The sequence below is a fragment of the Bos grunniens genome, chromosome 14 (genome assembly GCF_055505025.1).
Source record: "Bos grunniens cultivar Pamir isolate PY7600 chromosome 14, Bosgru_T2T1.0, whole genome shotgun sequence".
Classification (NCBI taxonomy): domain Eukaryota; kingdom Metazoa; phylum Chordata; class Mammalia; order Artiodactyla; family Bovidae; genus Bos; species Bos grunniens.
The window spans coordinates 21,002,035-21,029,741 of NC_141178.1; the positions used below are offsets into that span (position 1 = coordinate 21,002,035).

At 43.6% G+C, this 27,707-nt stretch overlaps 1 protein-coding gene and 1 long non-coding RNA gene across 2 annotated transcripts in view; one reads left to right on the plus strand and one right to left on the minus strand.

Annotated features, from left to right (window-relative positions):
* Positions 1-27,707, plus strand: part of BAALC (BAALC binder of MAP3K1 and KLF4) — an 88,179-nt gene that overhangs the window by 14,429 nt on the left and 46,043 nt on the right. The window lies entirely within an intron of this gene.
* Positions 320-26,896, minus strand: LOC147359171 (uncharacterized). Its single transcript, XR_015140182.1, has 4 exons — positions 26,689-26,896; positions 24,725-24,845; positions 9,882-10,010; positions 320-550 (listed from the first exon to the last, which is right to left on the minus strand). It is a non-coding gene; the product is annotated as an uncharacterized LOC147359171 (long non-coding RNA).

Here is a 27,707-nt window from a genome sequence, read left to right on the forward strand (position 1 = left end):
GGAAATGGCAACCCACCCCAGTGTTCTTGCCTGGAGAATCCCAGGGATGGGGCAGCCTGGTGGGCTGCCGTTTATGGGGTTGCACAGAGTCGGACACGACTGAAGCGACTTAGCAGCAGCAGCAGCAGACACCCACATACCGATTATAGTTTCAATTGAGCATGGATGCTTCCCAGCAGATACCAACTGGTTGCAATTGCTCAAAACAATTCTGGAACCCCACAATCATAGCCTTAGGCACTTTCTTTTTTCTTTTTAAAAAATTTTGTTTACTTATTTTTATTGAAGTATCCTCAGGCATTTTTAACATTAACATTTCAACTTACATAAAAGTTTAAAACTTTAAAACTATACAAATGAATACACATACTTCAAACTGGGAGAATAGTGTAATGAACCCCTTTGTACCATCATCATCCAGCTTCAACATTATCAACACACAACAAATCTTGTCTCCTTTATGCATCCATCTGTGTTCACCCACTGGATTATTTTGAAGCAAGTTTGGGAAGTCGTGTAACTTCATCCGTAAATACTTTAGTATGGCTGTCTAAAACATAAGGATTCTTTTTAAAAAGATACAATGTTGAATTATATGAAACTGTTATTTTTGTAGGTTGAAATGTAATATCATCAATTCTATGTTTCAACTGAACTGCAATACCATTAGCACACCTAAAAAATTGATGAAAATACCTCTGATATAACCAGATTCATTCACTGGCCAAATCTCACCCATGACCTCATAATGTTTTTTCTACAATTGGTTTGAATTGGGATGCAAGCAATGTCCACACGTTGTGTTTGGTTGATGTTTATCTGGTTATCTCTCAATTTTCTGTTGTTAAGATTGCCTGTGACAATCTAATAACCATCCACTGTTAAGTTCCTTGTTAGCTTTCAGTCATTGATAATCATTGCTCACATCAGTTATTTTATTAGGAATTGCAAAATGGTGACATTCTAACATTTCTTCAACATTCATTAGATATTTTATAAAGAATAACTTTTCCTTGTTGCCCTTTTGGTTTCCCTGAAAAGGCAGTTAAATGTCCACTTCTTTCCCCAGGAGTTGGTGATGGACAGGGAGGCCTGGCGTGCTGCAATTCATGGGGTCGCAAAGAGTTGGACACGACTGAACTACTGAACTGAACTGAACTGAATTTTTTTCCTGGTTTCCTCCGAAAGTGGAAATATCATTATGAATTCATGGATTTTTAGCATATTTGATGAGTTTTAGTTTGTTGCACCTATTATTATCTATGTATGTGTATGTTTCTAAACGGTTCCATCTTTGATGAAAGGGAGCTTCTCAGTTCAATTCCTTTATACACAACTCGGTCTTTGATAGTCCTTGCTTTCTGCTGTGATATTTTTTCTAGACTTATATTGTATTTTTTCCTGTGCTAGACTTGGAATTAACCATTTCCCTGAGGAGTCCTGGTTCTTTTCATTGAAATATGATATTTAGAGACTACAGCTTGGGCACTTGGAGTGTTCATTGCTATTGGGTTTGTTGTTTATGAACCTTTGCAGTGGACAGAGCTAGGAGTTGTTTTCTTTTTCTTTTTTTTAATTTTATTTTTAAACTTTACAATATTGTATTGGTTTTGCCAAATATCGAAATGAATCTGCCACAGGTATACATGTGTTCCCCATCCTGAACCCTCCTCCCTGTTTTCTTTTTTAAAGAGATATTTGTATTGATATTATCAGTTCAAAATTTTCAATTGTAGGGCTTTCCTTATTTATTTTATATTCTTTTCTTTTTAAATGCTGAAAGTCTTGGTTCCTAACAACATTATAAGTCCTTATTTACTTTTTGTATATCTAACAATATGCTACTGAAAATATTTTTAGATTTTTGTGGGGTTTTGTCCTTAGGGTATAGCATAATAGAACTATATAGTTATAATGCTATGTTTAACAGTAATTTGAAATAATTTCTTGCTGTATATGGTTAAGCTATCAACTTGCTATTAGAGAGGTAAGTGCATTTGTAAACTTTGTGGCCAAATTGTTGCTTTTGAAAATTTTAGTTTAATTTGTTTTATACTTCGGTAAAAATTTTACGTGGGTCCAATGGCAAATCTGCACAACAAGCTCCATTTAAGAAGTCCAACTTCTATTTCTACCCCTCTATACCCTTTGCCCTCCTCTACATTTAGGGCTTGCCTTGTGGCTCAGCTGGTAAAGAATCCGCCTGCAGTGTGGGAGACCTGGGTTTGATCCTTGGGTTGGGAAGATCCCCTGGAGAAGGGAAAGGCAACCCACTCTAGTATTCTGGCCTGGAGAATTCCATGGACTGGATAGTCCATAGGGTCGCAAAGAGTCGGACAGGACTGAGCGACTTTCACTTTGATGTATTTATACAATATGTACACACACACAAACACATACAGTCACATGTTCTCCCTTTTAAAGATAAAAGGTAGCATACTATACCCTCTGTTTTGTGCCTTGGCCTTTTCACTTAACAGTATACTCCAGAGACCACTTCAAAGCAGTATATAAATTACTCGTTCTTTTTTTGTAACTGCATAGTACTCCGTTCTGTGGCTGTGTCACAGTTCACTGGGGTTGTCCCTAGACTTTTACTAGGCAGCTAGTCTTGTCCATGCATTTTTTCACTTCTTCTAATGTATCTTTAGATAGATTATTAAAAGTGGGATGACTCGGCCAAAGGCTGAATGCAAACTGGTATTGCCAGATCCCCCTCCACAGGATTTCTACCATTTTGCATTCCCATCAGCAGTGTCTGAAAGTGCTTGTTGTCCCATATTTTTGCCAACAGAGTATACTGTCCAACATAGGGAGTTTTGTCACTTTAATGGGTAAGAAAATGGGTAGTTTTAATGTACATCTCTGTGAGTGAGGTTGCTGTTCTTTTCATGTGATTATGGGCAAATTGCCTTTTTCCCAGACATATACAATCTGTTTACATCTCTAGACCTATTTTTTTGACCATATTCAGTAGTTGCAAATCTTCATCCTTGGAGGATGCTCTTCAAAATATTTGAAGAGCAAAAAGTCCCTATAGTTATTTAGTGAATGAAATTGTTGGGGTTTTGCTCTCGGGTGGAGCAGCTGGAGCTGGCTGGGCATTTCCCTCTGAGTACAGTCCGGGGGCTTCTCCATATGGTCTTTCTGCCTGGGCTAGTTTGGGCTTCCTCATGGCATGGTGGCCTCGGGACAGTCAGATTGTTTACATAACTGTTCTGAGCTCTAGCGCATGTCCCAGCTATAAAGGCAGAAGCTGTATTAACTCTCACGACCTAGCCTTGGAACTCATGGGGGTGTCACGTCTCCTGCATTCTCTTGCTTACAAGTGAGTCACAAGCCTGGCCAGGTTCAAAGGGAGGGAATTATACACCACCCCTTGAAGAAGGAATGGCAAGGGTCTAGAAGAGCATGGCAGTTTTAACAACTGTGGAAATTCTGAGTCTTACCTGGCTAGTTAGCCTGTGACACTGTCTTGGAAGCTGTTAAGACAGGAGATTCCTGGGTCAGAAACAAAGGGCTTGATCACTGTGGTGCAGTGAGCCTCATGGGAATTACTATTTGCAGCAGTTTCCCCTTTTCCCAAGTCTCACAGGGGTGATGCCCATGGGTCCACATGGATTCCTTCACAGATTGCATTACAGGAGATTTATGTGCCTGGGAATCTACTGAAACTCTTCTCACAAAGAGTGGTATTGTAAATGCAGAGTCGGAGCTCTATGCAGTGCGTTGATCTGGCTAATCTCTTCTGCCCACATCAAAGATCAAAATCAACCTTCTCCCTTGGTTTCAGCACCCCCACCACTGGTGAGCTTCCCTTCTACCTCTGCTTATGTTTTCTCTGCCTCGTTTTCCCTTTTTGACTCCTCTTTCCTGGTTCCCCCTCACCCTCCTCCTATAGGTATGTGGCTCTTCATGTCCTTTCCAGGCTCTCTTTCATTAAGAGGAAATCATCATATTTCCAACTGCTCCAAAGATATCTGGCTGCTGTTAGCTGTGCATGCGTGCTAAGTCTCTTCAGCCATGTCTGACTCTGTGCGACTGTTTAGACTGGAGCCTGCCAGGCTCCTCTGTCCATGTGATTCTCCAGGCAAGAATACTGGAGTGGGTTGCTATTCCCTCCTCCAGTGGATCTTGTCAACTCAGGGATCAAACCCCAGTCTTCTGAGGTTGCAGGCAGATTCTTTATCCCTGAGCCACCGGGGAAACCCTGCTGTCAGCCAGGTGCTTCCAATTCAGTTTTCCCACAAACAAATTAACCTCTTCTTCTACACACCTGCCTATCCTGTTGTGCATTCCCTCTCTGTTTACCACAGTCATCCTTTGGTTATCTGGGTGCGAGACTTCAGAGTTATTTTTGTTTTACACCCACTTTTATCTCTCTTTTTGCATATCTGATGTGGAACCAAATCCCACAGACTGTCTCTGAAATGCCTCTTGGATTGAATTGGTTTCTTTAGGCCCCGACTAGTGCCCTAATTCAGGGCCTCCTGCATTCTCCCCTTTGAATAGCCTCCCATTGACCTTCCTGCACGTGGGGCAATCTGGTGGCAAGGCAGGCACTTCTCTCATCACCCCAGGCTTGTCCCTCCCCAGACCACAAGCTCAGTTGAATTGTTTTGGATTTCTCAGCTAGTGAGCAACTTTCTTTCTCCTTTCCTTCCTTCCTTTCCACAAATACTCTTCGGCACCCACTGTGGGTGGTAGGGGGCACTGCTTTAGATATTGTAGAAGAGAACCAGACAGACAAGACTCTGCTCTTGGAACTTATGTTCAGATGGGGTGTGATGGTGATAGTAATGGTAATTACCAAGGTAATTTTAGATATTTGTAAGCACCGTGGCGGGTGGGGGGGGGGGGGGAAACAAACCTAGGTAATGAAAGAGATGGGACTGGGGATAGGATGGGGCTAACAGATTGGGTGCTCAGGAAAGGCCTCTTTGAGGAAGTGATATGTGAGTTCAACTGTGAGTGGAAAGCAGGGCGGGCCTTGTGGACGTTCGGGGCCGATGGGCTCCTGGACAGCCCCGGCGAGTGCAGAGGCCCTAAGGCTGGAATGAGCTTGTAGGGGACGGAATGTGTAGCCCCCACCTCATGGGTGATGGGCAAGAGTGTGGGCTTCGCTCCAGGGGCAGGGGAAGCAGGACTGGGATTACCTCCATGGAGGCTCTGAGCCTGTCGTTTACTTCGTTTTAAAAACACGTTTATATTTATTTACGTTGGCCGTGCTGGGTCTTTGTTGCTGTGCACGGGCTTTGTCTGGTTGCAGGGGGTGGGGACTACTCTTCTTGTGCTCAGCCTTCTCCCTGCGGTGGCTTCTCTTGTTGCAAAGCACGGCATCTAGGCGTGTGGTTGCTCCACAGCATGTGGAATCTTCCCGGACCAGGGATTGAGCCCATGTCCCCTGCATAGGCAGGTGGGTTTTTTTATCCACTGCACCACTGGGGAAGTCCTCTCGTTTACTTCTGACCTTTCATTTCTTCAGTCATTCCACACGCTCCTGCCAGAGTCTGTCTGGAGCATGGATGTGATCCTGTCACTCACACCCCCGGGTGCTTTGTGACCTCTGTTTCTTACTGGACGGATGATGAAAACTTCAGCCTGGCCTTCCAGGCCCATGGCCCTCTGGCCTGAACCTTCTGTCCTTCCAGCTCCACACTAGAGTCCTCACATGCTTCCTCGGTCTGCCCTTTCCTTTCTTTTCTACGTCTCGAGTCTCACTTGCTCAGATGAAACATTTTACCTTCACGTTTGCTCGTTCTTGTACGAATCCAACCCCGAAGCCATGCCCTCTGTTAAAACTCCCTAGGTTCTCCCCAGGCGGAACCAATCACTGTTTCCCCATTTCCCTATGTTACTTTTTTCCCCTTCTGACCATTATTTCCACTGCACTCTGATCAGCCTTGGGAGAATAAAAGAGGATGGAGGAAGATAAACAAGGAGGAGGCAGAAACTACACCTTCATCAATGAGGAGAGAGTCCTACTTTCTCAGGCTGCTCTTTTAGGCCTCGAGAACACTTTCTGTGTTGCCAGGGACCTCCTTGAATCAGGACTTGAAGTGGAGATGATGTTGCGAGTGAGTGGAGAGGAACCACCTCCCTCCATGTTTTGGAATATGGGCAGGGCACTGGCAAGGGGCTCTTCCATAGCCAGCATGGTGGGGAGGGGGAGCTAATGATTTATTGTTATCCAGAAAGACCCAATTTTCTTTTTTTTAAATCTCCAGAGTGGTTAAATAAACATATTTGAATGTGTCTCTGGGTTGTTGAATTTGTACAAGCCCGGTGAACACATTAACCATTAATGAAGTGCTTGGGCATCTTTAAAAGCCTGGTAACAGTCCTCTTAAAAGAAAAGCATATCTATTTAATCTCTTTCTCTGGGTGTAATTCTGAATACACATCTGAACTGGATTTGTATTCCACAATGCCCAAACTGACTTAGCTTGCCATAGTCACAGGACACATTAGGATGATTAAATCCAATGCACTCTGAAAATACATGTCTTAGAGGTTAATTCTAATGATTGGTTCATACAACAAATCGAGAATCTAATTCTGGATGAAGTGTAATCCTTTTGCCTTGATGAGTCACTTGACTCCCTAATTATGCCTCAAAATGATGCCATGAGTATTTATTTATTTTGTTACCTAAGTTTTAATTTTCTTTGGTGCAGGTTTTTCTGTTGGGATGGTATAGAAGTAGATGTTACTGAAGGGCTTGAGTGGAACAGAGCTAGTTGCAATTGCAGTTATAACATTTTCCATTTGGAAAATTGGAGTTCACTGAGCCTGGTTTAAAAAAAGTAAAACCTTGAGTTATAGTATAGAAAAAGGATTTGCTGGTTCAGATGGTTTTGTATTGGATGAGATAGTGGATAGACTTGTATCTTCCAGAAAGATCTGTTCAGGTCCTGAGCCCCAGTGAGCCTAACCCCTGTGAATGTGATCTTATTTGGTAACAGGGTCTTAGCAGGTATAATCAAGTTAAGATGATTTTGCACTGGATTAAGGGGAACTCTGATCCAGTGACAAATGTCCTTATAAGAGGGAGATTTGGATGCAGACACAAAGAGGAGAATACCATGTGAAGTCAGAGGCAGAGACTGGAGTGATGCCTCTACCAGCCAAGGAATACCAAGGATTGCCAGCAACTCCCAGAAGCTGGGAGAGAGACATAGAACAGGCTTTCTCTCTCAGGGCCTCCGGAAAGAACCAGCTCTGCCAACATCTTCGTTTCAGACTGCCAGCCTCTGAAACAAATGTGAGAAAACAAATTTCTGTTTCTTTCAAGCCACCCAGTTTGTGGTACTTTGTTAACTGCAGCCCTGAGAAACTAACACAGATGAACATTGCCATGTGGCATAGTGTTCTTAAAAGTGAAATGTGCTTTGAGAAACAGAAGGTGATTCTCCCCGAAAGAAGAATTTGTTCTCTATGCCATTTTGTTATCTGGAAGTTTCATTTAGTGTATGTCTTAATTTTGAACACTATGAAATGTCATTATGTAGCACACATCTGTGTCTTATTTTTCTGGCTGACTTTTAAGATGCCTATCTGATTTCTTTGGAAAATCATCAAGCCAAGCAGAGCCAGGTGAAGTTTAGGAAAGCCAATCAGGGAAGAAAAAAAAAGAATCCAAATATGTCCCCATTCATTTTGACCCAAACACTGAAAAATCTTCCAGCAACAGTGAACAAAGTATGACTTCTTCCTTTATCTCCTGCCACCTCTTTTTCCTGAAATCGCTGAGACTCTCCAGAATCCAATTTGGGTCCCCCAAATTGTTCCATGCAACCCAGACTTAGTAGTGCCATCACATAGATTCTTCTAAGGACCTCCTGTTGGGTGGATCAGTTCATCCTCCCCTGGTAACTAAATCCTTTGCCTCTGCTGGTGGCCATTGCTCGGACTTTCTCCCTTGCTCTGGAAACATGAATTCTTTTTTTAAGATTGATTTATTTATGGCTGTGCTGGGTCTTTATTGCTGCACGTGGGTTTTCTGTAGTTGCGGTGCTCAGGCCTCTCATTGTGGTGGCTTCTCTTGTTGCAGAGCATGGGCTCTAGGCATGTGGACTTCAGTGGTTGTGGCACGTGGGCTCAATAGTTGCAACTCATGGGCTCTAGAGCACAGGCTCAATACTTGTGGTGCATGGGCTTAGTTGTTCTGAGGCATGTGGGATCTTCCTGGACCAGGGTTTGAACCTGTGTTCTCTGCATTGGTTGGCGGATTCTTTACCACTGAGCCACCAGGGAAGCCCTGGGAACATGAATTCTTAAAGGCACATTAATAAATGCTGGGCGACCATGCGACCTGTGCAGAGCAGAGAGCAGCAATGGGGAGACAGGAGCCTTAAGGAAAGTTCTCGATACCAGACTTCCTGCCTCCCCCACCTCTGTTTACCTCTCAGGTTGGAGTGAGGACCTGGCTGAACTCTGGAAGCCCAGGTGAGATGGGCTTCCCACTCAAGATAGAGACTTCACAGGAAAGAACTATCAGTTCAAAGCCCAACTCTTCACAAATAAATGAATCCTGTTAGTGAATCCACTGAATACCTAAGACTTTGCCCCTAGTTTGGGTTCTGCCTCAACTTTGCTGTGGCTGCTTTATCTCAGAATTGCTAGTCCGGGATTCTTTTAAGTGTCAATGATGAGACTTTCCTTTAAATCCATTTTTGCTGGACTTCCACTCTGCCCCTGTTCCACTTCCAGCCCCTGCCCTGCCTTTTTCTGAATCTGCGTGGACAGCATATTGTTCCAGCAGACTTTTCTGAACTGCCTTTAAAATAATTGACTGATAGTACTTGGGGGATTGATTGTTTGGCTTTTTTGTTTTTCAGTGAAAAGAGTATTTGATTAATTGTTGTTGGTTAGTTACTCAGTCATATCCGGCTCTTTTGAGACCCTGTGAACCTGACTCTCTTGAGACCCACCAGGCTCCTCCATCCATGGGATTTCCCAGGCAACAATATTGGAATGGGTTGCTATTTCCTTCTTCATGGATCTTCGCAACTCAGGGGTGGAACATGCGTCTCCTGCAATGGCAGGCAGGTTCTTTACCACTGAGCTACCTGGGAAGCCCATTTGACTAATTAGCTTTTGGCAAATGGGTCTTCCAGTGAATTGCTTTTGGGTGAATTCTTTTTTGACCAAATGATCCAAAGGCCACATGTCCTATCCAAGGATGCATCTTTGGCTTTAGGAAGGCTGTAGAAGGTTGTGAGAATTATAATAACCTGATTTCTACTCTGGATTGCGTATTTGCTGAGACAAATTTGTATATCTTCTAAGCTCCCGTTTCCCTATAGAAATGGGAAAAATAATGCCAACCTCACAGGTTTAAAGATTAATTGACCTGTGGATAACAGACTTAAAATATGCTTAAATATATACACATTAAATTAGGTAGAGCCACTCCTTACAACTCATACACAGTTGTAAGACAAAGAATAATTCACAAAGGAGAAATTCACAAACAAGAAAGCCTGAAGAATAGCTGAATAATTATTAAATTTTAAAATAATGAATAATTATTATTCATTTGCATTCTGAATAATAGCATTAATTTCACAGGTAATTTTGTAGAAGCTGATTCACGACTGTTAGTTTTCATGGTAGAAAGATACGTTTGCTTATTTTCTATTTCACTTTCATCCACTTGATGCATTTGATGTTGGAACACAGTGGACCATCATTTGAGTCATGGTCACTGTCACAGTTACTCTTCATCTTAACAGCGATTCCAGCTTTCAGCATGCAGTACTCTTACTGCAGGTGGGTTGCTCTAAGGACGGGAGCACAACTGCTTATGCTGGGATGCCCTTGTTTCCAGATCAGCCCCCTGTATTTCCTTGTGTTGGGGGATGATTCAGATCTCTTACCTTTTCTCCATTTAAATGACTCTTCTTCCACGAGGCCATTTCCCCTTCACATACGTAGTGCAGAGGTCTTGTTTGTACATTCCTTTCTTCGTACTTCAAGACTGTTAAAGCACTTGGTACCAACAGAGCCTTAAAAATAATGCAAACATGGTCACCAAATCATGGAATTCTACTGAGCTGAAATCATCTGGATGATCACAAATATGCATATAATATTTTTTCACAATTATTATCCAAATGGAAGCACAAGAATATGACCTCGGTCTCCCCAGGACTGTGCTGACCCCTGCATTTTTAGGCACATTGACACAGATTAAAGAAAGTGTGCAGTCGTCCCTGGATAAAGGCGAGTGTGAATGATATTTATGCCAAAACCATCCACTAAGGCCAGAGGTTTCCAACTGTGTATCTAAAGTTAAATCAATTGGTTTCAATAATCTCGTTTCCAAACATTTCTAAAGGAGCAGGAAAAATATTACCCAATGTAAACCTTAACAGTTCGAGTCTAAGTCACTAGTAACAGTGGTGCCAGAAATGAATAGCATGAGATGAAGAATGCAAAATTAGTTATGATCCTTGCCCCAATCCCCAATCTTCACAGGAACCAGAAAAAGGAGTTACTTTTCAAACTTATCACATGAAGAAGGAAGAGGCTATGAAAAGAAAACCATTTTTACAATGAGCAAGAGTTATCCTAGCAGAGATACCCTAAGGCCCATGCTGGACACATTCTGTGCTGGACACGCCAGGGTCCATGCTAGATACCCCGGGGTCATTTCGGACACCCCGATCCACACTGGACAATCCCAGGTTGTGCCAGATGCCTTGGATCCACAGCAGATGTCTCCAGGATCTATGCTAGACACCCTGGGGCCACATGAGGCACCCGGAATCCATGCCAGACATTCCCAGATACACAACGATGCTTGAACATTGCAGTCTCTCTGCTAGAAAATATACAAAAGCAGGTACATCCTCAAAAACTCTTTATAAAAGTCACACCTTAAAAAAATGGCCCTCCCTATACTACTAGAACCTGGAGTTGTTTTTCCACCTATTCAGATAATGTGGGGATATTGGTATTTGTTTTCATGAAGCTCACTTAAATCCACTTGACCTTAACTATGGAATAGAGACACGAAAATTCCACCTTCTGGCACAATTAAATGTGTTTTTTGTTGGAAAAATGGCTTTGATCCGTAAACAATTGAGGATGAAAATTCTGCACCCAGTACACAGCACAGCTTCAAAAGAATCTGGACCCCAGAAGCTGATGGTTCATTAAAGTCTGAAGGGGGACGAGACCCTGAAGCTACCCCTCCAGCCTCCTGCTTCAAGATGAACTTGGTGCAGGAAAGGACAAGCACACAAATTCTAGTTCGGTTGTCGGGGAAACCCCTCTGGCATATCACCCCTTGAAAAAATGCCAGCGTGTTCTGGGAATAAAGGAGAAAGTTATTTGTGTGGTGAGAACAAATTGAAACAAGGTCGCTTTTTCTCATGTCAGGCACAGCCAGGAGCAGGCTTCGTTCCAAGCCCTGGGCGGGGCTTCCTCCCTGGTGTTCATGGCACCACTGCCAAGACCTTGGGTATCTGCTATGGGCATATCAACTTGCTGGTTTTCTGGGCTCACCTTATGAACTGCAAAGGTGTGGAAGAGAGCCAGAGGAAACCCTGGAAATGTATGATGTACAAAGGATGATTCGTGATTGTTTGAACCTGTAACAGACCTGAGGATACAGAAACCCATTTCTTTTTTTTTTTTTAATTGAAATATAGTTGATTTACAGTGTTGTGTTAATTTCTGCTGTACAACAAAGTGATTCAGTTATATGTGTATGTACCTGTACATATATAACATTCAGTTATACATACATGTACATATATAAACTTTCTTTTGAATATTTTTTCCATTATGACTTATCCCTGGATATTGAATATAGTTCCCTGTGCTGTATAGTAGGGCCTTGCAGTGCAAGGGATATGGGTTCAGTCGCTGGTCTGGGAACTAAGCCCACATACCGCGACTGCTCTGGAGTCCGTGTGCCTGAACCAGAGAGTCCGTGCCCCACAATGGAAGATCCTGCGTGCCAAAACGAGGACCCAGTGCAGCCGAACAAATAAGTAAATACTTTTTAAAAGAAAATAATAACAAAGACACCTTTGTTTAATGAAGAGTTGCCCAAACTTATAACAGAATCAGTCAGTTCAGTCGCTCAGTCGTGTCCAGTTCTTTGCGACCCCTTGGACTGCAGCATGCCAGGCTTCCCTGTCCATCACCCACTCCCAGAGCTTGCTCAAACTCATGTCCATCGAGTCGGTGATGCCATCCAACTGTCTCATCCTCTGTCATCCCCTTCTCCTCCTGCTTGGGTATAACAGAATCCCAGTTAGCATTCTGGAAACGTAATGTTCTGAAGAATTCACTCTGGGAAACGACACTTGAGATGAATTCAGGAGTGACTGAATCTCAGTGGTGTCACTGAGGAAATTCACAAGTCTGGGTCCATCCTGAGGTTACTGGAGTCCACAGACTGGCCAGAACTACAGGCCATGCCACACAGGTGTTTCTTTGGTCCTCCCATCAGAAAGGGCACCTCCCATTTCCTGCTGCCTCTCACCCATCTTGCCTGTTTGTGCTCTTTTACATATATGATCACACACACACACATCTATGAGATATAACATCAGATCCTTCTGACATTTGTTTATCACACAGACCATAAATGCTCTCCCAGAACTGCCTGCCGTCTTTGCTTTATAAGTGTTCTTGCAATCTCTCCCAAGGTAATTGGTTGGAAGGATCTTCTTTCTAAGGCTGGACTGCACAAGGACTGTCTGTCAGGATGCCTGGGAACTGAAAGTTTCACCTGGTCTTTTATTCCCTGTGAAATTCAGTGCTCAGACTGTTCTGAGGTCAACTGCATTGCTTTCAACTCTTTGCCGAGAGGTGGTCACTTCAAAGGACCGTGTGGTCCCAAGGTCCATTACGGTGTTTCTTTCTTGGAGTGGGGAATCTGTGCCCACGGTGAGACCTTGGCAGATGATTTCTGCCTCACCTGCTCAGCAACTTGTCCCTTTTAACACTGTCCTATGGGTTATGAGGACAGAGGTTTTGACTATTCAGCTCCGTTCCAACCTGTATGGATTAATGCCATTAGATCTTAGCAAAGGCAGTATCTCAGGGGAATCCTTAAGGGACAAGCGACTCTAAATAGCTTAGAAAGTGTACCCTGAATAGGGAGAAACTATCAGGGTCTCTAAGCCAAGAATTTTAAAGGGGAGAGTCTTCTCAGGGCTCACATGGAAAACTATGGAAACAGGATTCAGTGATCTTTCACAATCCTTAGGAATGAAAATGGTTATGAGAAAAAAAGATACTTGTTTTCTCACATTTTGAGTACAGTGATTATTTTATAATGCCAAAAAATTTCAGTATTCAGTATAATGTCCCAAACTTTCAGTGTTTAGTGATTGAGAAAAATTGACCCCACCCCCCACCAAATTGACAGGAAGATATTATGAATTCAGTAATGCTTTTAAATGAATTTCCTTTTTTTGAGTCTACCTACATTTTGGAAGCAGTAGTTAATATGTGAGCTACAGGCAATGCTTAATATGTATCTGAGTTTGCAGACAATGCCATAATCCCACTTTAGGCAGTGGTTCTCAGATATGTCATGTGGACCAGTATCAGTCCTGACCAAGTTATCATTCAGTTCAGTTCAGTCGCTCAGTTGTATCCGACTGTGCGACCCCATGAACCGCAGCACACCAGGCCCCCCTGTCCATCACCAACTCCCAGCGTCCACCCAAACCCATGTCCATTGAGTTGGTGATGCCATCCAACCACAGCATCCTCTGTCGTCCCCTTCTTCTCCTGCCTTCAATCTTTCCCAGCATCAGGGTCTTTTCCAGTGAGTCAGCTCTTCACATCAGGTGGCCAAAGTACTGGAGTTTCAGCTTCAACATCAGTCCTTCCAATGAATACCCAGGACTGATCTCCTTTAGGATGGACTGGTTGGATCTCCTTGCAGTCCAAGGGACTCTCAAGAGTCTTCTCCAACACCACAGTTCAAAAGCATCAGTTCTTCAGTGCTCAGCTTTCTTTATAGTCCAACTGTCACATCCATACATGACCACAGGAAAAACCATAGCCTTGACTAGATGGACCTTTGTTGGCAAAGTAATGTCTTTGCTTTTGAATATGCTATCTAGGTTGGTCATAACTTTCCTTCCAAGGAGTAAGCATCTTTTAATTTCATGGCTGCAGTCACCATCTGCAGTGATTTTGGAGCCCAGAAAAATAAAGTCAGCCACTGTTTCCACTGTTTCCCCATCTATTTGCCATGAAATGATGGGACTGGATGGCATGATCTTCGTTTTCTGAATGTTGAGCTTTAAGCCAACTTTTTTACTCTTCTCTTTCACTTTCATCAAGAGGCTTTTGAGTTCCTCTTCACTTTCTGCCATAAGTGTGGTGTCATCTGCATATCTGAGGTTATTGATATATCTCCTGGCAATCTTAATTCCAGCTTGTGCTTCTTCCAGCCCAGCGTTTCTCATGATGTACTCTGCATATAAGTTAAATAAGTTGGGTGACAATATACAGCCTTGATGTACCCCTTTTCCTATTTGGAACCAGTCTGTTTTTCCATGTCCAGTTCTAACTGTTGCTTCCTGACCTGCATACAGATTTCTCAGGAGGCAGGTCAGGTGGTCTGGTATTCCCATCTCTTTCAGAATTTTCCACAGTTTATTGTGATCCACACAGTCAAAGGCTTTGGCATAGTCAATAAAGCAGAAATAGATTTTTTTTCTGGAACTCTCTTGCTTTTTCGATGATCCAGAGGATGTTGGCAATTTGATCTCTGGTTCCTCTGCCTTTTCTAAAACCAGCTTGAACATCTGGAAGTTCACGGTTCACCTATTGCTGAAGCCTGGCTTAGAGAATTTTAAGCATTACTTTACTAGCATGTGAGATGAGTGCAATTGTGCGGTAGTTTGAGCATTCTTTGGCATTGCCTTTCTTTGGGATTGGAATGAAAACTGACCTTTGCCAGTCCTGTGGCTACTGCTGAGTTTTCCAAATTTGCTGGCATATTGAGTACAGCACTTTCACAGCATCATCTTTCAGGATTTGAAATAGTTCAACTGGAATTCCATCACCTCCACTAGCTTTGTTCATAGTGATGCTTCCTAAGGCCCACTTGACTTCACATTCCAGGATGTCTGGCTCTGGGTGAGTGATCATACCATCGTGATTATCTGGATCATGAAGATCTTTTTTGTACAGTTCTTCTATCAGAAGAACTTCTTCAAGTTATCATTGGCTTGCAGTAAAATGAGAAACAGAGCCAAAATATTTGTTTATGAATTTTATTTTTGACTGCATTGGGTCTAAGCTGCGACAGGGGGATCTTTCACTGAGTCATATGGGCTTCTCCAGTTGTAGTGCACAGGTCCAGCTGCTCTGGAGCGTATGGGATCCTAGTTCCCTGACCAGGGATCCAGCATGCGCCTGCCACCCCCCGCCCCCAACACTGGAAGGCAGATTCTTAACTACTGGACCAGCAGGGAAGTCCCTGGCAAGCTTTACATAGTGTCACCGCAGTGTTAGCCCTACAAAGGTAAGTGCTGTGTCTTCTTCATATGGTCACTGCTGGCTTCCAGGCCCTATGACAGTGCCTGCCACATAGTAAATGTTCAGTGATTATTGGATGAATTAAAAAAAAGTATTCAATTCAGAAGACAATTCTTTATTCTGGTATTTCATCATGTGATGATATACAGTAGTTTGATTTTTTAAAGTTTTATTTGGCAAAATAAAAAGTCAAAACCTTTATCAATTAGGATTAGGTTTAGTTGTGAAGAAGAAACCTGAAAAAGTAGTGATTTAAAACATGATAAATCTCTGTTTCCTTCCTGGGCCAATATGGCAAGTCCCAAGTCCTTAGGGACCCAGGCTTCCTCTATCTCAATGCTTTGCCATGAGCTTACTGCCCTGCCATGCTCGGGTGGCCTTTGAACTTATGGTCCAGGCATGGCATCCACATTCCAGATGTTAAGATGGGGGAAGAAAATGGAGAAGGACCTGCCTCATTCCTTTAAAGAAACTCCCTGGTAGCATCATTCGTCATTTCTATGTCATTGGTCAGAATTAGTCACATGACCACATTTAGCTGCAAGTGAAGCTGGGAAATGTCTTTTAGCTGAGTGGTAACATGCTATGCTAAAAATCAAGATTCTGTTATTAAAGTAAAAACAAAGGGCTAACATTCAACAGAGGGCAAGATGGTTGGATGGCATCATCCACTCAATGAACATGAGTTTGAGCAAACTCTGGGAGGTGGTGAAGGACAGGGAAGCCTGGCATGCCGCAGTCCATGGGGTCGCAGTCAGACATAACTGAGCAACTGAACGACAGCAATGTTAGATGGCAGCTAGCAGTCTGGCCATGGTTCCCCCAATTTTTTCAGATCATTTTGAAAATATGAGAACCGCTGCTGAAGGAGTCTTGCCCACATCCATCTCCGTGGATGGAATTACACAGGACAGAGCCTGTCAGATGTGGCAGAACTGTTTCACCCTCTCCAGTTACTCATCATACCCCCCTCCCCCTAAGCAGTTAAAGTCCAGAGACTTTCCTCGGTCTCTGCTCGGACTCAGCTCCGTCTTTCTCAAGGCTAAGCAGCAGAGACAGCTCTCTGCTTTCGCAACGCCCAGTTTCACACTCATTTTTCTTCATTAACATAGCTTTCCAATACCATGGACTCCAACAAAAGGCAAGTTGTGCTTGAATGAAGGCAAAAGATTAAAAAATGTATGCAAATCAAATTGACAGGAAATGATTTCTATGTCCTCAGTTATTTATGTTCTAATTTCAGAATTGTTTTGTCATCATTTCTGAAGGATATCCTTTTGGCAGTGGTTTCTGACCTGATTCCTCTCTTTTCTAGTCATACTGGGGAAAAGAATTCATTTATCAATCTCTTAATTTATATGGATCTCAGAAGTCACCACCTCCAGGCAAGTGGACTTGAGCAACTTGGAAGTAGGGCCTCGAAACCTTTCAATGTTTATCATTTATAGCAAGGGAGTTAAATACTGAGTTAAGATTAGCTCCTTTGAATGTCAGGAAACTGCCTTTGGGTGGCCCGTTTCTGGCTTGGGCCCAGGTGTCAGCAGTGTAGCTGGAGCGAAGAGAGCAAAGCCCAAACGGATTTCTGAGATGCGGCCTCAGTGCAGAAGGCCTGCCTTGAGCACAGCTGAATCACACGGTGAGCATCATTTATTCACTGAGCTAAACTCACTCTGTACCGGGTCCCTGCTTTATATATATCATCCTCTCAATGACTATTCCTGTTTTGCAGGTGAGAACATTGAGGCTTAAATATATAGAGGAATTTGCCTAAGATCAAATGGCTGGTAGAGCCGGGTTCAAACCAAGCCTACCTTTTTCTGAAATGATTCTCTGAGTCCCCGGAGCCCTAAACTTTAAGAATTCATTGACCAGTAAAATTGTTTTGTGTAAAGTTAAAAAGAGAAAAAAAGTGTAAGAGTGCATGAATGGTAATATAACATTGCCATTTTTAAAAACTTTTTATTTTGTATTGGAGTATTTATTGTTGTTGCTAACACGTGTCTGACTGTTTTTGAGACACCATGAAAATAGCCTGCCAGGCTCTTCTGTCCAAGGGATGTCCCAGGCAGGAATACTGGAGGGTGTTGCCATTTCCTCCTCCAGAGGATCTTCCTGACCCAGGGGTTGAACGTACATCCGGCTGGCAAGCTCTTTACCACTGAGCTACCTGGCAAGCCTGTAATTGGGGTATGCCAGTTAACAGTGTGGTGATAGTTTCAGGCGAACAGTGAAGGGACTCAGCCATACATATACATGTATCCATTCTCCCCAAGTAGAGTTGTTAATTTTTAATTTTTCCATCGGGGCATGAAAAAGGCCTGTCATTTGTTGTTATTACCATTTCATCAGAAGGGATATTTCACACACATACACATATACAAAAAACCATTTCTAAATTAATTCAATGAGTATTTATTGAGAAGCTATTGTGTGCCAGGTATTATTCTAGGCAGTAGAGAATATTAGAGTGACAGAATAAACAAAAACCTCTGCCCTCGTGCTTAAATGCTAAGTGAGGCATGATAGATTAAAAAAATAATAAGGAAAGCACATGGTATGTAAAAATGAGTGCTATGGGGAGAAAATAAAGTGGGGGAGAGGGATGTGAGTATGTGGGGGAGGAAGTCATTGCTGAGGAAGGAGGCAGAGCTCCCCCCTAAGAAGGGACGTGGACCCTCCTAGCACCCGCATGCACCTGCTGCATGACAGCCTTTTTCTCACGGTGCAGCGCACCGGGGATCTCGTTCCTGTGACCCAGCAACGTTGGGAACCTCTGCTCTGTGCTGTCCCAGCTCCAGGAAGCTGAGATGGGAGGGACTGGTGAGGATGACTCAATCTCTGCTCACGATCCAGCCTTTCCCAACTCCTGGCTTTCAATTCCTAGGCTACTGATTGGCTGGGATTTTATCTTGCCTAAGTCGTGATCCAGGAAGTTTTTCATTATGCCTCAGTGTAAATCAATACGTCAGTAAAGAAAGAACTGTGAATCAAAAACTTTTCCTTTCTAAGGGTGGAGGCTCAGGGTCCCCCTCCTGCCTTTCTGCTGTCTAGCTTCCCTTTGCTAGGTGTGCTGAATAAATTTGAGCTGATCAATAGTGATTTCTTTCCCCCATGTGTATGCAGCTTCGTGTGGGAAGAAATTTTAGAAAAAATATTATTTCATTCGTTTTACAAAAGGTTTTCTTTTGGGTTTCTGTTGTTCAGAGGAATAGTCCTCAAACTCTAGAAATAAGGTGTTGGGGGTATTTGGATCTCAGAATTTTGGTTTCTTTTGATAGCCACTTGTCCTATACCAAATCCCCACCTTCTCAGCAAGCTGTGTTCCTCTGGGATCCAAGTTTCTAGTTTTTACTCTGAAAACACCTGCTTAATATTCCCACAGGAGGCTTCCCAGGTGGCGCTGGTGGTAAAGAACCTGCCTTCCAATGCAGGAGATGTAAGAGATGTGGGTTCCATCCCTGGGTCGGGAAGATCCCCTAGAGGAGGGCACAGCAACCCACTCCAGTATTCTTGCCTGGAGAATCCCATGGACAGAGGAGCCTGGCGGGCTACAGCCCATGGAATCACAGAGAGTCGGACACGACTGAAGTGACTTAGCCCAGAAGCACGATATTCCCACAGAGTGGGGCAAAGGTGATACTTGGAGTCCCAGAGCCCAGAGTTCTAATCCTGACTCTGTCTCTTACTAGATTAAGATTCTGGGGAAATTACTCGGACTTTCTGAGCTCCGTTTTTTTCTTCTATTGTACTGGAATAATAAGAGCACTTACCTAATAGGGTAGTTGTGGGTGAGAGAACATATTGTAACTAAAATTTATTAAGGATTTATATGCCACACTATTCTAAGTGCTTTGTGTGTATTAACTTGTTGAATTCTCCATGATCTTTTTGAAGTAGGGGCTGTTATTATTCCCATTTTTCAGAAGAAGAAATTGAATCACAGAGAAGAGAAGTAGCTTTCTCACGGCCATTCTGTGTTCCTGGCATATAGGATGATGGTTTTCATTAATGTACTCAATGATGGAGAAATTAGGAACCACTGGTCTACCATTGTCATCGGTGCTCAGCCTGGAGCTGCTGCTTAGGTAGGGTAACTTCATAATGGCAAAGGAATATGTCAACGTGTATTTCTCAGGACTTCCCTGGCTTCCCAGTGGTTAAGACTCTGTGCTTCCAATTCAGGGTTCCATCCCTGGCTGGGGAACTAAGATCCCATATGCTGCAAGGTGTGGCCAAAATATAAAAAAAAAAAAAAAAAAAAAAAACCCAAAGTGTATTTTCTCAAAGAACCATATATGTTAAATTCTCATACAAATAGTAAACAGGTGTTACTAACTCATTAATAAGGGTCACAGCAGGCTGATAAATCCAAGTCAGAAGAGAGCATGCTGGTATGGTCACTAAAAGGGTGGCAGGAATCCTTGTGGTGGTGAAACTATTCTGTGTTTTGACTATGGTGATGGCTTCGTGAACCTACCTATGTGTGAAGCTGTTTAGGACTAAATGCAAATGCACAAATGGATACACGTACAGCTGGGCACATCTGAGTAAGATGGAAGGATTGTACCCACGTCAGCACCCTGGTTGTGATCTTGTATATGGTTCTTTGTGAAACTGGTAAAGGACCCAGAGAGCTCTGGGCATTACAGCTGTTTATGAATCTATACAAATAAAAAGTTTAATTTAAAAACAAAATATAATTTTAAAAATAGCTCCGAAAAATACATGAGAAAGTGGGTTTTTGTTTTGTTTGGCTGTGCCACATGGGATCTTGGTTCCTTGACAGGGTTTGAACCCATGTCCTCTGCAGTGCAGAGTCCTAACTAGACCACTAGGGAAGACCCTTCCGTCTCTTTCTTTGATTTGTCTCTATTTTGGCTCTGCTGGGTCTCTGTTGCTGTAGGAAGGCTTTCCTCAGTGACAGCGAGCAGGAGCTACTCTCTAGCTGCGGTGTGCGGCTTCTCCTCACGGTGGCTTCTCCTGGTGTGGAGCACGGGCTCTGGCTGCACAGGCTTAGTTGCCTGCAGCATGTGCAGTCTCCCCAGACCAGGGATCAAACCCACGTCCTTTGCACTGGAGGCCAAGTCCCAAACACTGGGCCAACAGGGAAGTTCGAAACTGGTGGTGGAGGTTGTTTTTAATAGGTAGTGGATAGAAGGAAAGCTGAAGTAAGGATATTAAATATAAAACTTGTTATAGCCTATGGGGCAAAAAGAAAATAAAAGCATAGTCGTTGGGGTTATCCTGTCTAGCCAGTGGAAAAGAAACTCATCGCACATTGTCTGTTCTCAGAATTGTAAAATGTTGGGGTTAAGACCAAATGTGGGAACACAATTGCACGCTCGAGGGCAGGATTTCTCACCCTCAGCACTGTTGACTCTTTGGGCCTGAAAATCCTTTGTTATAGAGGCTGTCCTGTGCATTATAGAATGTTTAGCAGCATCCCCAGCCTCTACGCACTAGATGCCAATGGGGTAGACAACCCCCAGCTGACAACCGAAACATCTTCAGGGAGTAACATCGTTCCACTTAAGAACCACTAGTCTAGACTCTCAGGGGCCCTGGAGCCTGAAGACCTTTAGGTGAGCTTGTTAGGAATTGTTCCTAGGATGACATTTACCATCTCCTCCCAGCTTTGGGGCAATTGTTCCTCACAAATAAAACTACCAATTACAGGGTCACAGGAGCACAATGAGCTCTACCAGGAGTCACAGACTTTTAGCAGAACAGGAGCCTCAGACATGCCCTAGGCCTGGCCCAACCCCATTATTTTCCAGCTACGAGTAGAGGTGGTTTCTCTACAGGCAGACAGCTGGTTCCTGGCAGAGTGTGTGCGGTTAAGCTCTTTTGTTCCAGAATGGATCTGAGGCAATCACCGCAGAGTCACTATGACTTTGTGAACATCAGTTATATGCCAGGTGCTGTAGTGGGCTCCAGGCTTGGAAGATGACTAACACGGAGTTCCTGCCCTCAAGGTGCTGATGGTTTTACTGGGCAGGTGAGGCTGCAGGCCAATCATTACTGTGAGATGAATATTCAGTAGTGAGAGTTGGAAGTGGTACTGAGATGGATGGGGGCGATAGAGGGTGGCCTTAGGGTCTCGGGGATTAGGGATGTCTCTATTCAGTTCAGTTCAGTTCCTCAGTCATGTCCAACTCTTTTTGATCCCATAGACTGCAGCACACCAGGCTTCCCTGTCCATCACCAACTCCAGGAGCTTGCTCAAACTCATGTCCATTGACTCGGGGATGCCATCCAACCATTTTATCCTCTGTCATCCCCTTTTCCTCCTGCCTTCAGTCTTTCTCAGCATCAGGGTCTTTTCCAACGAGTTAGCTCTTTGCATCAGGCGGACAAAGTATCGGAACTTCAGCTTTAGCATCAGTCCTTCCAATGAATATTCAGGACTGATTTCCTTTAGGATTGATTGGTTTGATCTTCTTGCAGTCCAAGGGACTCTCAAGAGTCTTCTCCAACACTGCAGTTCAAAAGCATCAATTCTTTGGTGCTCAGCCTTCTTTATGGTCCAGCTGTCATATCCATACATGACTACTGGAAAAATCATAGCTTTGATCAGACGGACATTTGTCAGTAAAGTAATGTCTCTGCTTTTTAATATGCTGTCTAGGTTGGTCATACTCATTGGAAAAGACTCTGATGCTGGGAGGGATTGGGGGCAGGAGGAGAAGGGGACGACAGAGGATGAGATGGCTGGATGGTATCACTGACTCGATGGACATGAGTTTGAGTGAACTCCAGGAGTTGGTGATGGACAGGGAGGCCTGGCGTGCTGCAATTCGTGGGGTTGCAAAGAGTCGGACATGACTGAGCGACTGAACTGAACTGAACTGAATAGGTTGGTCATAGCTTTTCTTCCAAGGAGCAAGCGTCTTTTAATTTCATGGCTGCAGTCACCATCTGCAGTAATTTTGGAGCCCCCCAAAATAAAGTCTGTCACTGTTTCCATTGTTGCAGAATTCTCAGTTCCTGATCAAGGAAGGACAACTGTACCCACTGCAGGAGCCCTGAGTCATTGCTCCTGGCCAGAGGGAATGTGAGGCCCAGGCCAGGTCCTGGGATTCCTGGCAGCCCAGGAGAGAATGATAAGAGAAGGGGATGCAGAATTGGGAAGTTGTTCAAAACAAGGGAGAGAGAGGAGCAGATTTATAACTAAGAGATAAAGTCAAAGATAGGATAGGATGGGTTAGCAGGAGGAATGCCATTGTTACAAGATGGAGAATGGAAGACAGTGAAGCCCAAGGCAGAGGAAGTGACCACACAGAGCTCAGAGCCGTACTAGTCATCACGGGTCCTTAGGGAGCTGACTGCACACGAACTTGCATCTGGGTCTTCCAGGCTGTCTGCTCCAGGGCTCATGGGCTTGGCCACAGGGAAGATACAGCCTCTGGAACTGTGGTTTGAATGCTAACCTCCAAAACATTTTGGCAGAGTGCAGGCCTGGCTGGCACAGGGGCTGTTTCCAAAGTATTTTAGATGCAGAGCATCAGCCTCGCACACAGAGGCAGTTCAAGGAAGGAGGCTTCCAGCTTCAGCACCCTTCAAGCTCTTCCCTCCTTCCTTGTGACTCACTGCAGGGCCCAGGGAGAAGTCAAGTAGAAAATAAGAACCAGTGGGAGAGCCTCCCTGGCCTGGGTGTCAGGAGGTCCCTGCAGCAGGTGGGCCGTTTAGGGTTCAGTACAGTTCTAATACTTTGGTCACCTGACGTGAAGAGCCAAATCATTGGAAAAGACCCTGATGCTGGGAAAGATTGAAGGCAAAAGGAGAAGGGGGCAACAGAGGATGAGATGGTTGCTTGGCATCACTGATTCAATGGACACGAACTTAGGCAAACTCTGGGAGAAGGTGAGGGACAGGGAAGCCTGATGTGCTGCAGTCCATGGGTTTTCAGTTGGACATGATTTAGTGACTGAACAACAACACAGTCACCACAGAATCGCTAGCAGTGGTCAATTCTTTTACAACACAGATCTTGGGGTGACTACCTACCCAGCCCCATCACCCCTGCTCCATACTCCCCACTAAACTAAGTGTATAGTTAATGACTCAAATTGGTCCCAGGCATAGAAGTCATGGTGGTGGTGTTGGAATACCTAAGGTTGCAGAGCACTGTTGGATACTAACTGAATTCCTTTATGTAGTCTGGATGGAAAAACTCCCATGACACCAGGTATATTCATTTCCTGTTGCTATTGTAACAAACTACCATATATGTAGCAGTTTAAACAACATAGTTTATTACCTTCCAGTCTGTAAGTTAAAAGCTGTGAGGGTGGAGAGGAGGGTGTCTTCCTGGACTGAAGTGTCAGCAGGGCTGGGTTCCTCTCTGGGTACTCTGGTAGAGAGTTCCTTCTCCAGCTTCTAGAGGCTGCCCACACTTCCTGGTTTATGGCCTCTTCCTCCACCCTCAAAGTCAATGAAATTGCATTTCTCTGCCTTCCTTTTGCAAACACATCATCCTTTAAGTCTTATTCTTCTGCCTCCTCCTACTTTTAAGGACTCTCGTGATTACACTGGATAATCCACGATAATCTACTTTACAATCATCTTAAAACAGCAACCTTAATTGGAGTTAGCAACCTTGATTCCATTGTGACCTTAATTCCCCTTTGCCAGGTAACCTAATACATTTACAGGGGATTAAGTGTATTATGGAATTATATGTATTAGGGAACACCCTATTACTTATGGGGATTAAGAACAGGGACTTCCCTGATGGTCCAGTGGTTAAGACTTCATCTCCCAAAGGAAAAATTAAAAAAGATTTCACCTCCCAATCCAGGGGTGTGGGTCCCATCACAGGTTGGGGAGCTAAAATCCCACATGTCTTGTGGCCAAAAAAAAAAAAAAAAAAACAACCAAACCCAAAAACATAAAACCGGAGCAATATTGTAACAAATTTAATAAAGATTTTTAAAAAAATGTTCACATCAAAAAAAAAAATCTTAAAAAAAGAGAGCATTATTTAAATAATATTTGGGGGCGGGGGCATTATTCTGCCTACCACACCATGGCCCCAGTCAGAATTCTGGTCAAAACCTTGAGAGCTACGGAGGAAGAGATCTGCCATTTACTGAGTGCCTACGATGTGTCAGACAGTAAAATAGGTGCTTTATAGATTATCTCATTCAGTTTCCCAGCATTCAAGCCCTAATTTAGGAGTGAGAAAATGCTGACTCACAGAGGCTTAATCACACAGCTGGGGACTGTGGGATTCTGTCCGTATGTCCTTCAGTCCGTCCTACCTTCTGCCACCCTTTGTTCCTTCCAAACAGGCCCAGAGGATTCAAAATGAAGTGTACCTAGGGATGAGGGACAAAAAACACAGTAAGAAGTCACCTCTGAACTTGAAGCCAAGGAGAATCAACTTAGATGAGAGGGACAATCAGAAGTGGTGACTCATCCCAAGACAACTGGTGACTGCTGGGCTGCCAACAATAGAAGGCTGTGGGGGGAGGGGGCAGGCCTGCAGACCCATCTGCTCAGAGAACTGTCATTTGCTCCGCTGATTTGTAACTTGCCCGACGTAGAGCTGCCTCTAGAGAATGATCAAAGCAGGATCTGAGTCATAAGACTGTCTCAGTTTATTATCCAGCTCTCTCTAAAGGGAGGGCACACGTGTCATGACACAGACTAGAGCAATCTTCCTGTCCTGGGCTTCACAGCTCCAAAGCCTGGCTGGAACAGCCTCAACACCTTCTTCTTTGTGCTCCGATTCTGTTTGCACCAAGCAGCTTTCTGCCTGATTTAGTCTTTTATAGCTGATTGGCTGTCCTCCAAAACCGTGATTTTAATCCTCAGCCAGGTCCTGATGACTGCAAATCGATCCTCTGACTCAGTCAAGATTAGCCTCATCTCCCATTCCTTTCATTGACCCTCCAAACCTTCACCCCCCTCTGCAGGCCGCCATTCCCGTCCGTCTCGGGCCCCTTCCTCTCAGGGGAGCATGGCGCCTCCTACTTCTGCTGAGAAATGGACCAGTGGAATTCTTCAAATTTTCTTCTCCAAGCTTCTCTATTTCCCCCACCTCTTTTCAGCTTCTAGATTGTTGTTTTTATCACTTCTGATGTCTTCCTGAATTCTAGTTTGGAGCTTTTGCATTCTCTTTCTATTGTAGTGATTATCCCAGAGTTGTAACATATCTGCTCTATCTCCTTAATTGATCAAAGTCTGAAGTTTGTCAATACCTTTCCTTGTTCCTGTGTGGGCTAAATTCCTTCCTAAAAACAAACAAAAAACTGTGCTTGAGAGTTGCGCATGGGGCTCTGTCCCAGGCCTCAAAATCAAGTGGTGACACTGTGATCAAAGATTCCTCAGTGAGTGAATTTACTGGGGAGTTTACTCTGTTGATACCTCATGTCTTTCTTCCCCAAGCAGGGCCATTGAGAAAGGATTCAGTTACCTGTCACTACCTCTGATTTCTGCTAGTCCTTTCTCTTTGATACTAAGTGTGCTAATTTTCCAGGGCTGCTGAAACAAAGTACCAGAGACAGGATCACTTAAAACAACAAGAATTGGGTCTTCCCCGGTGGTCCATCACTCCTGGTGGCTCAGACAATAAAGCATCTGCCTGTAATTTAGGAGACCCGGATTCTATCCCTGGGTAGGGAAGAGCCCCTGGAAACGGAGTGGCTGCCCACTCCAGTATTCTTGCCTAGAGAATTCCATGGACAGAGGAGCCTGGAGGGCTACAGTCCATGGGGTCACAAAGAGTCGGACACGACTGAGGGACTTTCACTTTCTCTTCTAGTAGCCCAGTGATGGGGAAACTTGTCTGCCAGTGCAGGGAACACAGGTTGGATCCCTGGTCCAGGAAGATTCCACATGCCGAGGGGCAACTGAGCCCGTGTGCTACAACTACTAAAGCCCACGTGCCCTAGAGCCCCTGCTCTTCAAGAAGAGAAGCCTCTGCAAGAAGAAGCTCATGCACCGCAACTGGAGAGTAGCCCCCATTCGTGCCAACTAGAGAAAGTCCATGCATAACAAAGAAGACCCAGTGCAGCCACAGATTAAATAAGTTTAAAAACCAAAACCGAAAAGCAAGAAGAATTTATTCTCTCCCAGTTCTGGGGACTTGAAGTCCAAGATCATGGTGCCGGTAGGGTGGTTCCTCCTATGGGCGGTGAGGGAGAATCCTTTCCGTACCTCTGTCTTAGCCTCTAGCAGTTTGCTGATGACCTTTTGGGGTCCTTGGCTTGCAGAAGCATCACCTTGACTTTTGCCTTTGTTTGGCTTCTCCCTGTGTGTGTGTGTCTGTGTCCAAATTTCTCCTTGTTATAAAGACACCAGTTATCATGGATTAGGACAATGATCTCATCTTAACTAATTAAGTTAACTAGTTCCGTCTGCCACAACCTCCAAATAAGGTCACATTCTGAGGTTCTGAGGATTAGGGCTTGAGTATATGAATTTAGGGGGGGGCACAATTCAACTCATTATACTATTATAGTACATATACTGATAAGCATAATAGGTTTAACTATAATAAGTATACTGATTCTTTCTAATGCATTGTGAAAATATCCTGTATCTGATGGGTACTTTTAAAGGTAGGGTTTAACCTCAGTAGTACTAACAAAGCACATTTTTTTCCAGCTTTATTGAGATATAATTGACGTATAACATAAACCAACGTAACATACAAGTATAAGGTGTGCAACATGATTTGATATATGTATATATTGCAAGATGATTACTGCAATAAGTTAGTTAACATGTTCATCTAATCATACAGTTAACTTTTTTGTGGTGAGAACTTTCATGATCTGCTCTCTTAGTAACTCTCAATTATATAATATGGTATTGTTAACTATATAGTCATGAAGATATACATTAAATCCCCAGAACTTATTCATTGTATAACTGGAAATTTGACATTTACTTCACACCCCCACCCATGACAATTCCCAATCTACTCTCTGTTTCTATGAATTCAATGTTTTTTTTAGATTCCACATGTAAATGAGATCATACAATGCTTGTCTTTCTCCGAGTTATTTCATTTACCATAATACCCCCAAGACTTATACATGTCACAAATTGTAGGATTTCTTCCTTTTTATGACTGAATAATATTCCATTGTGTATATATATATAAACATACTACATTTTTTTAATCCATTCATCTAGCAATAGAGTTTTATTGTTTCCATATCTTGACTATT